The 12,131-nt window shown below is 50.7% G+C and overlaps 1 protein-coding gene across 4 annotated transcripts in view; it reads left to right on the top strand.

The window, feature by feature from the left end:
• CNTFR (ciliary neurotrophic factor receptor) overlaps window positions 1-12,131 on the top strand; it is a 379,352-nt gene that overhangs the window by 187,111 nt on the left and 180,110 nt on the right. Inside the window, exon 1 of one of the 4 annotated variants that reach the window (XM_054986876.1) lies at window positions 11,076-11,156. The exons of the other annotated variants lie outside the window; for them this stretch is intronic. The gene's annotated coding sequence lies outside the window, so the exon portion shown is untranslated. Of the gene's footprint in view, window positions 1-11,075; window positions 11,157-12,131 lie in introns of those variants that run through there. 4 annotated transcript variants of the gene reach the window in all.

Here is a 12,131-nt window from a genome sequence, read left to right as displayed (position 1 = left end):
GAAATTCTAAGCAGAGTTACTCCAGTCTAAGCCCATTGATTTCAGTGGGCTTAGACTGGAGTGACTCTGCTCAGGATTTCACTGTTAGTTGTATTTGGCTGTTCTTTAAAGTTGACTTTTATTGTGCAGTAAACTGCCTTGGGTACTTTTTTAATTGAAAGGTGATCTATAAATAAATAATTAAAATAGCAAACTCTTCATTATTAGCCCACTTTACTTAGGCCTTCTCTGCGCAGTCAGGAAAATACGTTGGTGGCCGAGTCCTCGGGTGGTAGAAGGGGCTGCGTTGTGGAAAGGTCTTCTGCCTAAAGCCGGGCCTCATCCTGCTGCCTTCATGTCCTTGCAGGAGACAGCGGCAACCTTTGAGGTTAGTTCCAGTGCCGTGCACAGTTCCATCGGGTTGAAACGCCGGCGGAGAGAGGTTTCCCCCCGTGTTATGACTGCAGTGGAGCGTATGCGCGGGCAACTCATGTCCTGCAGATGGTTAGAACTGTTCTCAGCAATGCTCATGAGCCCTTGGACTGCATGTTGCATTAAATGTACTGCTGTGTGCAGACTTGGAGCACGATCTCTGTCCGTGAAATCTCCATCACATTCAAACCAGCCATAAAGAAAAGTGTTTTAAGTCTCACTGGCTGAATAAAATGGTACCACTTGCGTGTGCATAGGGTACGTGCATCCCATCCCTTTAATTTCATGGATATTTCTGCATTTCTCCTCTCCAGCCTCTCCTGTTTGGGGAACTTAGCTGCAAAAGCAGATGCCGGGGGATTTTGCATAATTGTGTGCCGAGTTCCCATTCAAAAGCCCACACGGTCGTATAAATGGATGTCAATTTGTTATCGTTGTTGCCCATTACAAAATTGAGGGCAGCTTGCACAATTAAAGACAGCTCTTTTCATGGATCCAGCAACCGTCTTAAACCCGCTGCCTGCTTGGGACACTTATGGCCGCAGCAGCGAATATGTGGTTTTTATTTAGGGAGTGGAAAATGTGGTTTGTGAGTTGGGTGTAACGAGATCCTTGCTTGGTTAGGGCTGGACACAAGGATTCTGCAAAGGGGTCTTTTTCTTTCCCTTCAGTGGCCTGGAACGGAAGCTTCATTTCCAGAAGTGAGTCTTTTCTGCTAATCACCAGTTTACACCAGTTAAGAGCGCGGGACTCTAATCTGGAGAACCGGGTTTGCTTCCCCACTCCTCTGCTTGAAGCCAGCTGGGTGACCTTGGGTCATTCACAGCTTCTCAGAGCTCTCTCAGCCCCTCCAACCTCACAGGGTGTTTTGTTGTGGGGATAATAATGACATACTTTGGAAACTGCTCTGAGTGGCTGTTAAGTCATCCTGAAGGGCGGTATATAAATCTAATGTTGTTGTTGTTGTTTGTTATTAAGTTGCTCATGGGATCCTTCTTTCCTCTCCCATCCTCCTTTCTCCCTGTGGGGCGGACCAAGCTCCATGCACACGCTCAGCATTCTGGAGATGGGCTTTTGGTCGATCATTAATAATTCAACAGCGTGCCGGGCTGCTCCCTTCAGGAAGAGCCTTTCTTTCAACACAAGCAGTGGTGGAAGCAGTTGGGCCCACGTCACAGGTGCTTGCTTGCAGATGCACTTCGTCTTGGAGGAAGAGTTCGCCAAAGTTTTCATTTTCTGCAGAAGTGTGTGCGGGGTGGGATGAGGAATCAAGTCCAGCATGTGACGTTCCCTTTTGCTTGCAGGTCAGGAATCAGGTCCTTGCTCCGGTTCCCGATCTTAGATTTGCGTAGCCAAGACAGAGCTGTTCAAAACAACGTTCATTCATTAGCTGGGAGGCAGAGACGGGAGCAACTGGTTTCAGGACAAGGGGGCTCATGCCATCCATCCTTCTAACTCACAAAACTCACCAGCACCCCTGTCTCTGGGTTCTGTGTCCTGAAATGCTCCGGACTCCTCAGCAGCTTCCCAGAGCCTGCATCCCAGAGACAGAGAGGGCTTGGGAGCCCTGCAACACCCAAAGTTTGTCCAGGAATGAGTAGAGCCATAGAGGTCTCGGCAGAGGAGGAATGGTTGCCTCGTTGAAGGGAGGGGGCTGCCCTTGCTACTGAAAGGGACAGACTTTAGGATTTGCTTTAGGAAGTTCTGGACCACATCTAGACAAACGTTATGGCTTTGTTGGAAGCCACATATGCTGGTGCCGTTCTTCCCCTGGAACGGGGACACGGTGTGGGTGCAGCTTGACGGGACAGAGCCATTCTTGCCCCTCCACCGAACAGGCCGCGTGTTTAACCGGAGGGTTATGTGACACCTGCCCAGGGCAGATGCTCTGGGAAACAGTTGGCTGGCTGCTTCACGGGCTGCGACGTGCCCCGATCCCCTGGACGACTTGAAGGCGCAGGCTGAATGGTGAGGTGCTGACCTGCCTCGATACTCATTAAAGCCTCCAGTTAGACCAGTTCCCTTCAACAAAATCCCCTGGAAGACTTGACTGAATCTGACTGTTAACCTCCGGACCTCTCGTAGAAGAGTGCCCTGGGAGCTGGTGTTAAAAAGAAGAGAATTGGTGGAAGGAGATTCTTCAACTTGTTCCACAGCCCACCCTCTTCCATCTGAAGAAGGCTCCTGCTACCGGAAGAAAGCACTTTGGCCGAATGGCTCCGTGGAGTGCAGGCTGAGCTGCTTGACTGCCTGGACTATCAGAGGAGCTGTGAGGTTCTCGGTGCTACTGTCTCTCCGGTTGACATGCCGCTTCTGTTTGCTTTGTTCTGTTGGTTTGGTTTCATTCTCCTCTCAACGGCTTTGGAGGCCCATTTCCACCCCTTGTCTTATCTTTCTTCGGGCTCCATTTTCGATATTTGAAAACTGCCCTCCTTCTGCTGCCTGCTCCTTTTCTTTTCTGTGGCAACCACATTTTTGGTTCTCCTCCTCCTCTGCCTCCTCCAAAGGCCCCTTGCCAGAGGCGCAATTCCACACAGCAAGCAATCTCAGCAGTGAAAACTGAAACGTGCTCCAGAGCACAAGGAGAGTGAAGAAGACGATGCCGTGCCGCAAGGGGGGCATGATGAACACGGGTAGTCTTTCAGGCTCCAAAGCAGAGCCCCGCCAGCTTGGGCCAACCTGCCAAGTTTGCACTACATCCTGTGCACTGCCAGTTGCCAGCCAGATATTTCTGTGGCACCTGCAGCCAGTGCAGGACAGAAAGAGCCTCCCCGTGCTGCTGCAGCTGGCATTGGATAATGCACTGCTTCTGAACATGGAGGCTTTGTTTAGTCATCAGAGGGGGCAGCCGTTGGCAGACCAACCTTCCATGGATTCCCCCCCCCCTTTTTAAGGCATCTCAACTAGCAGCATCTGGAGGCAGGGAACTAGGTAAGTTCTAGAAAAAGGGGACTAGATGAATTCATGGAGAATCACTCCATCTGCATCTACTGGCCATAGTGACTCCTCGTTCAGAGGCAGTGTATCAGTGCCAGGAGGCACCCTCAGGGGAAGGCCTCTGTGCCTGTTCTTGGCCCTCCAGAATAACTGGTTGGCCTCTGTGTGAGACGGGGTGCTGGACTGGATGGACCACTGACGTTATGTGCATTAAACGTGAGGGGTTGGGAGGAATCTTTTCTCCTGCCAGACCTGAGTCAGTCCTGCCAATTCACTCCCTTGATTGATCTGGGTGTCTGGTGTTGTGAGAGGAGCACACAGAGGGAGAAAAACGACACCCCCCCCCGCCCCATTTGATGCTTCTCCGATCCTGTCCTCTTGCTCCTTGGGAGAACTGCCCCAGCCTTTCTTTCCTGCATCCTCTTGGTCCTGCTAGAACTGTTTGCAGACCGGGCGACCAGGTTTTGTTATATGCTGAAATGAGATGGTCTTTACAAACCAGTTTGCCCTCACAACATGCCTTGAAGGTTGGCCTGTAAAGCTGACGTAATAATAGCAGTGAGACGTTTTTGAGAAAAAACTGGCCGGCGGCTGAGATGCCACATTTGTGCACTTGGACACTGGCTTGGAGCGTTTTTCTTCTACGATGTGTCTTACCCCAGACCACAGTGTGGTTCTCTTGGAGCTGCAGAATGGAAAGGGATGCTGAGCTGTCTAATCCAACCTGCTCCCTCCCACAGAGGTGCAGCGTGCCCCACAAGCAGACACCAAGATGCTCCTGAAGATTGCGGCTGCGGCTGCTTGGATCAGCCAAGCCGTCGGGACAGCCCTACCCATGTGGTGGGTTTGTTGGTTATTGGGGCATCGCTTGATCCACACTGGCCTACTGTGGGGAAGATGCTTCCATGTCGATTCTGCTTGTCTCACTGTAGTCCCCTCCTTTGGCCAGAGCAGGGTTGTGACGATGCTGAGGAGAAATCTCTACCAGTGTTACCAATTTGGTGTAGTGGTTAAGAGCACAGGACTCTGGAGAACTGGGTTTAATTCCCCACTCCTCCACTTGAAGCCAGTTGTGTGACCTTGGGTCAGTCACAGCTCTCTCAGAGCTCTCTCAGCCCCACCCACCTCACAGGGTGATTGTTGTGGGGATAATAATGACATATGGTTTTTGTGGGTTTTCCGGGCTGTATTGCCGTGGTCTTGGCATTGTAGTTCCTGACGTTTTGCCAGCAGCTGTGGCTGGCATCTTCAGAGGTGTAGCACCAAAAGGGTCTTTTGGTGCTACACCTCTGAAGATGCCAGCCACAGCTGCTGGCGAAACGTCAGGAACTACAATGCCAAGACCTCGGCAATACAGCCCGGAAAACCCACAAAAACCATCGTTCTCCGGCCGTGAAAGCCTTCGACAATACATCAATAATGACATACTTTGTAAACTGCTCTGAGTGGGTGTTAAATCCTGAAAGGCAGTATATAAATTAAATGTTGTTGTTGTTTGTTTGTTTGTTTGTTTCCATTCTTTAATGGCTCATTTGATCAGAGGTCTCAAGCTCCTAGGCTTATGACAAGCATGTGTGTGTTATGTGCCGTCAAGTCACCTCTGACCTATGGCGACCTTATGAATGAACGACCTCCAAAACATCCTATTATTAGCAGACTTGCTCAGATCCTGCAAAGTGGAGGACGTGGCTTCTTTTATTGAGTCAAGCCATCTCATTTTTAGGTCTTCCTCTTTTCCTACTGCCTTCTACTTTTCCTAGCATTAGGAAAGCATATCCTCAATTTAAAACAAGATACGATACATGACCCAAAATAAAACAGAATACAAACACTGTGAGATAATTATCATAAATCCTCATCTTGATGGGATATAAGACCATAGATAATACATAATTACATAAAAAATATTCACTGGGAATAAAACATACATATATGTAAAATGTATAAAACGAATGAATATATATATAAAACCAGAAGGGGGAAAAGTATAAATACAGAACTCTTCTATTCAGAACCTCGAATTAAATTTAGTTTAGTCTAAATCTAATAACTCTATGTCCAATCGTGAATGCCTCGTCCTTTCCTAGCTAATACAAATAGCATTTCAGTGCCGTTTAAGGGAGATTACTATTGTTAGCTATTTTGCCACATAGCACATTAGCTCTGGATCAGAATCTGCCCACAACAGCCCTGTGAGGTAGGTTAGACTGAGACTGACCAAAGTTCAGAGCAAGGAATCGAACCAGGGTCTCCCAGAGCCTAGTCAGTCACTCAAGACGCTACACCATACTGGGGCAGCTGGTACAAGTTGTGTCACCTGCCATACGGTCATGGCCGAAGTGATGGAAGGCGTCCGTTCAGTGCACGCCTCCTCTGTGGGTAGCCTGCTGTGGCCCTGCTGCTAGATGCCGTCTAGATCACAGCGAAGTAGATTAGCTCTGGTGGGGATATTCTGCCGGTTAGCTGTACGGATTAACCCTCTTTATTTTTGTGCTGCTTTTCAGCTTTTAAATGTTGGTAGGTTTTATTGTTATACTTTTAAAACTTCATTATAATTATGAGCTGCTTTGGGAGCCATGTTTTGGCTGAAAAGTGGCACCAGAATTTTTATTTATTTATGTATTTATTTATTTATTTATTTATTTAGATTTCTATTCCACCCTCCCCATGAAGGTCTCAGGATGTGAATAATGTGTGAGAGAGACTGTAGAAACTCCCCTTTCAGGAATGAATGGCAGTGTCGGCTTAAAATGAATAGAGAGTGGGTGTCTATATGAGTCGCAGTGAAAAGTTACTGTGGGGTGGCTAGCGAGATTCTAAGTCTTGCTTGTGACCTGAGCTGCAAAATGCAAACAAAGTAATTTGCTAGACCTCAGCTGCTTTGCATCTGAAGGCTTCGCTATGCAAGACCTCAGCTGCTTTGCATCTGAAGGCTTTGGTATACAAGACCTCAGCTGCTTTGCATCTGAAGGCTTCAGTGTGCCGGCCATGCAGTAGTTGCTTCAGTTGGAATAAAAGTAGAGGATGCATGGCTGTGGCTCAGTCCTGAACAGCGCCAGAGCGAAACATTTTTTTGTGGTTTTGCTGTTTGTAGAATGATCTGAATAAATGCTAAAAAAAATAACTATTTGGCGTGCTTCTTGGCTGAAGTGAAAGAGAGTGCCACCTGTGGTCACTAGGCATGCATTGTGCACTAACCATCCTCTCTGTCCTCTCTTCTTTCACGGAATTTCTGCAGCCGTTGGGGTTAAGTTCTCAACTAGAGAGCACGAGCTCTGCTCTGTGCTCACCTGTGCCCATAACTGTGCTTAAAAGTTGTTGGTTCCGAAAGATCTCTAGAGCTGCTGCTGCTGTTCACGGCACAAGCCAGCCCAATTTTCTGCCCCTCTTTCCACCTCCTTCTCAGCGCTGCCACTTCTGACACTAATCCTGCCGGACCCTCTTCTCCTCCGTCACAGCTCAGCAGGCCTCCGGCTTTCTGCTCCAGGTTCCCATAACAACTGCCCTTGGCCCAAAATCCGTTCAGAGCTTGTTGCAGCACAGACGGACCAACGCTGCCCGCCTCTCCCACCCGCCTCTCCCGGCTTCTCTTTCCCTGTCAGTCTTGCACTTGAACCCTCCCCCCCCCCCACCCCATCTTTCTTGGCTGGCTGAGACGTGCAGTTACAGTAACTCGTCAAAGGTGATGTGGAGGACTTTGATGGAATATTTCCCCCACCTTTAATTCTGCAGAAGGGCATTAGAGAAAGAATGCGCCCGGCTTTAATGGATTGTCTGACTAATATGGTCTGAAAGGGCTGCGCCAGAGGGAATAGATTTCTAATGGTCTTGTCAAACTCTGAAGTGAGGCAGGAAGGGAATCGGGAGGGGGGGGAGAGGGGGAGGCCGGCAGGAGGGAGGGGCAAAGGGGGGATTTTTCCAAAGTTTATAACCTGCTGCAGATCAAAACCCGCTCAGACTAGCCCTGTGCCCCAGCCTCTGCTGCTCGCAGGAGGGGGAGGCCACGGACAGGGGGGGGGGGCTCTGCTTTGCTTTTAAATTGAAACCGCCTTTGTCCTCCCCGGCCCTGCTGGAGAGAAGGGCAGGCAGGTCAGCGCCAGTTGGAATGTGGCCCCTGCTGGGCGCTTCATCTCCAGAAAGACAGAGGAAGGGCTGGGGGTGGGAGGAACCAAAAGACGGGGAGGGACTGGCCTGTCCTCTTACCAGGATGGCTTCTGGAAAAGGAGCCCCCCCCCCCCAGCCATGGCCTGGCAACGCTGGAGGTGGCTCAGGCCTCCTTGGCCACAGGGCTGATGGCCTCATGGCCCAGATCTGAGCCAAGCAGTCTCTGTCCAGAGCAGTCAGCCGTGTTAGTCTGTAGTCGCAAAATCGAAAAGAGTCCAGTAGCACCTTTAAGACTAACCAACTTGACTGTAGCACAAGCTTCCGAGAACCACAGCTCTCTTCGTCAGATGCGCATCTGATGAAGACAACTGTGATTCTCGAAAGCTTCTGCTACAGTCAAGTTGGTTAGTCTTAAAGGTGCTACTGGACTCTTTTCGATTAAGCAGTCTCTGTGGCACTGGCAGCAAGCCAGGAGCCACTGGACTCGGCTTGTTCAAGGCCAGGCTGGGAATAAGAGGAGAGCTCGGGGTAGCTGAATCCTCCCTTCTCTAACTCAGATGGGCAGGAGCTAGAAAAAAAGGTGCTGCCCTGAGAAGACTCAGTTTTCTGGCCACAGGGACACAGCACAGCCGTTTGGCCTTGTGGAAGCAGCAGCTGCCTGTCAATGAGGGAGGCGGGCTAGTTGGCTTCCGTATCTTCAGACGGGAGGATTTGGCTCCAGGCCTGCGTTCTTTGCCCTGGGAGCAAAGACTCTCTCTGTGTGCTTGTAGCCCTGTGGGTTCTCCTTGGTGGCCTTTGACACCAAGTCTCTGGATTAAAGCTGCAAGATATTCCTCTGTGATGGCCCCAGACTCCTTCCCGTGAGAATTATTCCCTTCGGTTCGTCCGGATTCAGTTTTTTCTTCCTGTTCATTAAATTCCTGAAACCTTTGGGTGAGATTGTTTAGTAGTATTGGGTGTGGAGCGATTGGTATCTTGATATCCCCCTTGTCTGTTGCCCCCTTCCTCAGGAGAAGTATTGGTGGTTCCAAAGAGGCCCTGGAATTGGTTGAGGGTGCATAAATGCAAGCCTCGTCCAGACAGAACAGGGGCGTTCAGTGGGGCATGCAGCAGACCAGTTGGCAGGGGTAACGCCACCTCTGGATGGGATCATATTCTCCCTAGGGGATCCAGTCCATAGCTTATTGATTTAGGGTACTTTTAACCCACACTTCTCTACTCGACTGTGGACTCAAAGTGGCTTACAACATTACACCCCCAGGCACAATGGAAAACCCCAATTAACAACAAATCTACCCCCCAGCAACTAATGTACAGGGGGGAGAGTGGGAAGAGCAGGTGGTAGCAACTGTGCCCTCGATGGCAGCCGTCTCTTTCCCCAGGCAGTCAGGAGCTCCCTACCGGCTAGAACCTGCTTCTAGGAAGATGTGGGGGGACATCACAGGGAAGCCTCTGGCAGCTCAGAGGGACTCCTGGTGTTGGCATCTCAGGTAGTGTTTGGAGCCAAGGGTTCCCACATTGGCTGATTCTCCAGCTATGCCCCTTCTTGGATCTGTCATCCGTGGCTTGGTAACTTCCAGGCTAGACTATCGCACCCCGCTGTATGTGGAGCTGCCCTTGAAGACTGTCTAGAAACTGCAGTTGATTTAATTTAATTTAATTTATTATATTTATACTCCGCCCTCCCCGCTTTTGCAGGCTCAGGGCGGATAACAAATACAAACACCATTAAAAACATTTAAAAACATTAAATAATACATTTAAAAACATTAAATATTACAGTTTAGTTGCAGTGTGCTGCTTCTTGCCTTTCGAAAGCTTGGGTTGCCAGAATCCCTTTGCATCATTTTCATTGGCTGTCAATCTGTTTCTCGACCTTATCCCAAGTGCCAGTTTTGACCTTCAAGGGCCAAAACCAGGAGTCGGCTATTCCTGGAATGCAGAGGGAGCAGTGCTTCGCTCTCTCCCCGCTTCCTTTTTGTGTCGGCTCACTGACATCTTCATAGGTAGCTGCTGTGGCTTGTGTGGCGCTTGAGCCTGAGAGGTTCTCTGTCCCTGAGCTAAATGGCCAGGTCCAGAGTGTCCCAGTAGGCACATCCTCTTGTATAAACACCCCCCCACACACACACACACAACCTGCACCTTTAGATCTTCCAGTGAGGGCCTCCTCAGAACACCATTGTGCGTGGCTGCAAAACCTGCATGTGTACGGAGCAGGGCCTAGCCCCTGGGTGCCTGGGTTTTGCAGATGCCGGAGCTGCTCATTTGTATATGTTTATTTTTGCATATTAGATTGCCCGTTTCAATCCTGGAATTAGTATGCATTGTTTTCCATTCCTTTGACCATGGAGATTTTAATTATTTCTTTCACATAAGCACACATGCTTTCTCCTTCTTAAAATAAATACTAAAACTACTCAAGGGACAGGGTGGGAGAAATAGCGAGTGCATCTTTCCCAAACTGATGCTGCGGACGGAGCCTTATTCCCCTAAGTACTGGCTTGTTAGCTCCCCTGGTCTGTCATTGTCAGGTTGCTTTAAGCAACTGTTTATTTCACAGGATTTGGTGTGAAGTCACACACACACACACACATTTTCTCTCAGTTCTGTAACAACCTTGCAGAAACTTGTTCTGTATCTCAGGATGCTTTCCGGAAGTTGCATACAACCAGAGTTTGCTTTGGAACTGCAAAGACAAAAAAACACACTGCAGCTCTAAATCTAAATAGATTTTTAAATTGTAAATATGGCTGGTGCAACCTAAACCCTTTTAAGAAAATTAAAGCGTGGTTCCTGCAATAACATGCAAGACCCTTTGCACACATCACAACCTCTTCAACCCCCGCCCCCCCCCCCAACTTTGATGACTCTCAACTTTTGGAAAACGTAGCGTACGTAGTGGCTCCCGTGGTGCTGAAATGGGATGTAATCACCTGAAGCAGAACTGTGGTCTTTGATATTGCCGACTACCTGGTCCTTTTAAAGCTAGAGATGTCGGGGGCTGAACCTGGGATGTCTGCATGCCGAACACCTGTAGCACAGTAACTGAGGGAGCCACAAAATCCAGGGTAGCTTAGGCGAAGTGTGCCCTCCTGGCTGCAAAAGTGAAAGGAACAGGACAGCACTGTAAACCAGAGGGAAAGCAGTCAGGCCTCCTCATGCGCAGAGCCAGTGCCCATGGCAGCCCTGGCGACCCCCCCCCCCTCCCAGCCACAGCTTGATATGATGACGCTTTCATGTGAGCCAAAAGACAGCGCCAGCCAGGAGGGCCAGGGCAGGAGTGTGCCAAGATGGCGCCCCTCCTCCTCCTCGTGGGCTCCGCCTGTCCCAGCGAGTGCTGACCGCAGCTTGCTTGCTTGTTGTTTGTCCGGGCCCGTAAAAGAGCCCAATTAGCAATCCAGCGTTCTTCCCCCAAGAGGCCTCCCCCCCCCCCCGCCCCGGCCCTGTGGAGAAAGTTGGACTTTGCTTATCGGGAGCCTTTCCGGGGTTGAGCGTCGCCCAAGGCGCTCTGCAAACATCTGTCCCTGCTCTTTCCAGCCCGCCTGCCAGGCCACATCAACGGCCTTTATGCTGCCGCCTTGCAGGGAGCCAGGACTCGGCTTGCTTTGGCTTGTCTGCAAAGGGTCCTTTGCAGCCGAGCACGAGCCAGCAGCGGACGCCCAGGAGGAGGCACGGTGGGGAAGGAGCCCAGAGCCATTTGGCAGGTAGCATTCCCACATTGCAAGGGGCTGCAGTGACTGGAATTCCCGTTCACATTCCATACTCTCCTTCCGCCCCAAGGCATTCCTGGCCACCCTTGCACCAGCCATGCAAGGTAGGCTACACCAGTCCAAGGCTGAGCGGGGTGCTTGGGCCACGTCCAGCCCTGTCTCTTCCCTGGCTCTCCAAGGCAGAACACAGCACATCTCAATCGCACACCATAAACATGAAAGCACTTGAGCAGCAGCCTCACTTGAGCAACTGCCTCTTGAAGTCGGGCCCAAACGGCACATGGTGCTGGGAGCCCAGGAGCAGATGCCCTGGACAGGCCGGTCAGCATCTGTTGAAAGGGGGGAGGTGGGGATTGAGGCCACGGCGCCAGGGAGATGGGGGCGGGGCTAGCATCACACAGTTGGGGACAGTCTTTCCACGGTCACGTGACGTCGGTGCGTTTCCTCCACTGGGGAGCCGAGAGCTTTGCAGAATCAGAAGTGTGGGAATCACCTGGGAATCGCAGGCACAGTCTTGGAAGTCCTCCTCTTCTCCCTTCTCCGTCTAGGTTCTAGAGCAGGGACACAAGGAAGGCTGCTGGCCACTGGTTGCCAAGGTCACTCGGCACATGGCCAGAGAGAGCACTCTTTTCACATGACCTGTGTACGTCATCCGCTTGGAAGCCTCGGCAAGTCAGGCCCCAGCCAGGCCCCCTTGGAGATGTCCTTCTGGTGTGCTTCCTCTTGCAACCCACCCTGGGCGTGCTTTTGATCCCCTTCCAAGCTGAAAGAGGTCCTGACAGGAGGAGTGTCAAAGGGCTAATGTGAGACAGCCAATCTGGCCTGGTGCCGCCCGAGCCAGGCCTGCCCGGTCTTGGAGGCTTGATGGCTCATGTCACAGTCTGGCTAGAGAGCCTGCAGCCCAAGGCAGGGCCGGCTTGGGCCATTAAGCCCTCTTTCCTCTCTTTGGCCCCTCGCTTCCAAGGATTC

This window comes from Eublepharis macularius, chromosome 8 (assembly GCF_028583425.1).
Source record: "Eublepharis macularius isolate TG4126 chromosome 8, MPM_Emac_v1.0, whole genome shotgun sequence".
NCBI classification, from domain to species: domain Eukaryota; kingdom Metazoa; phylum Chordata; class Lepidosauria; order Squamata; family Eublepharidae; genus Eublepharis; species Eublepharis macularius.
The sequence above is the reverse complement of the archived record's forward strand: the minus strand, read 5'-3'. Positions and strand labels throughout refer to the sequence as shown.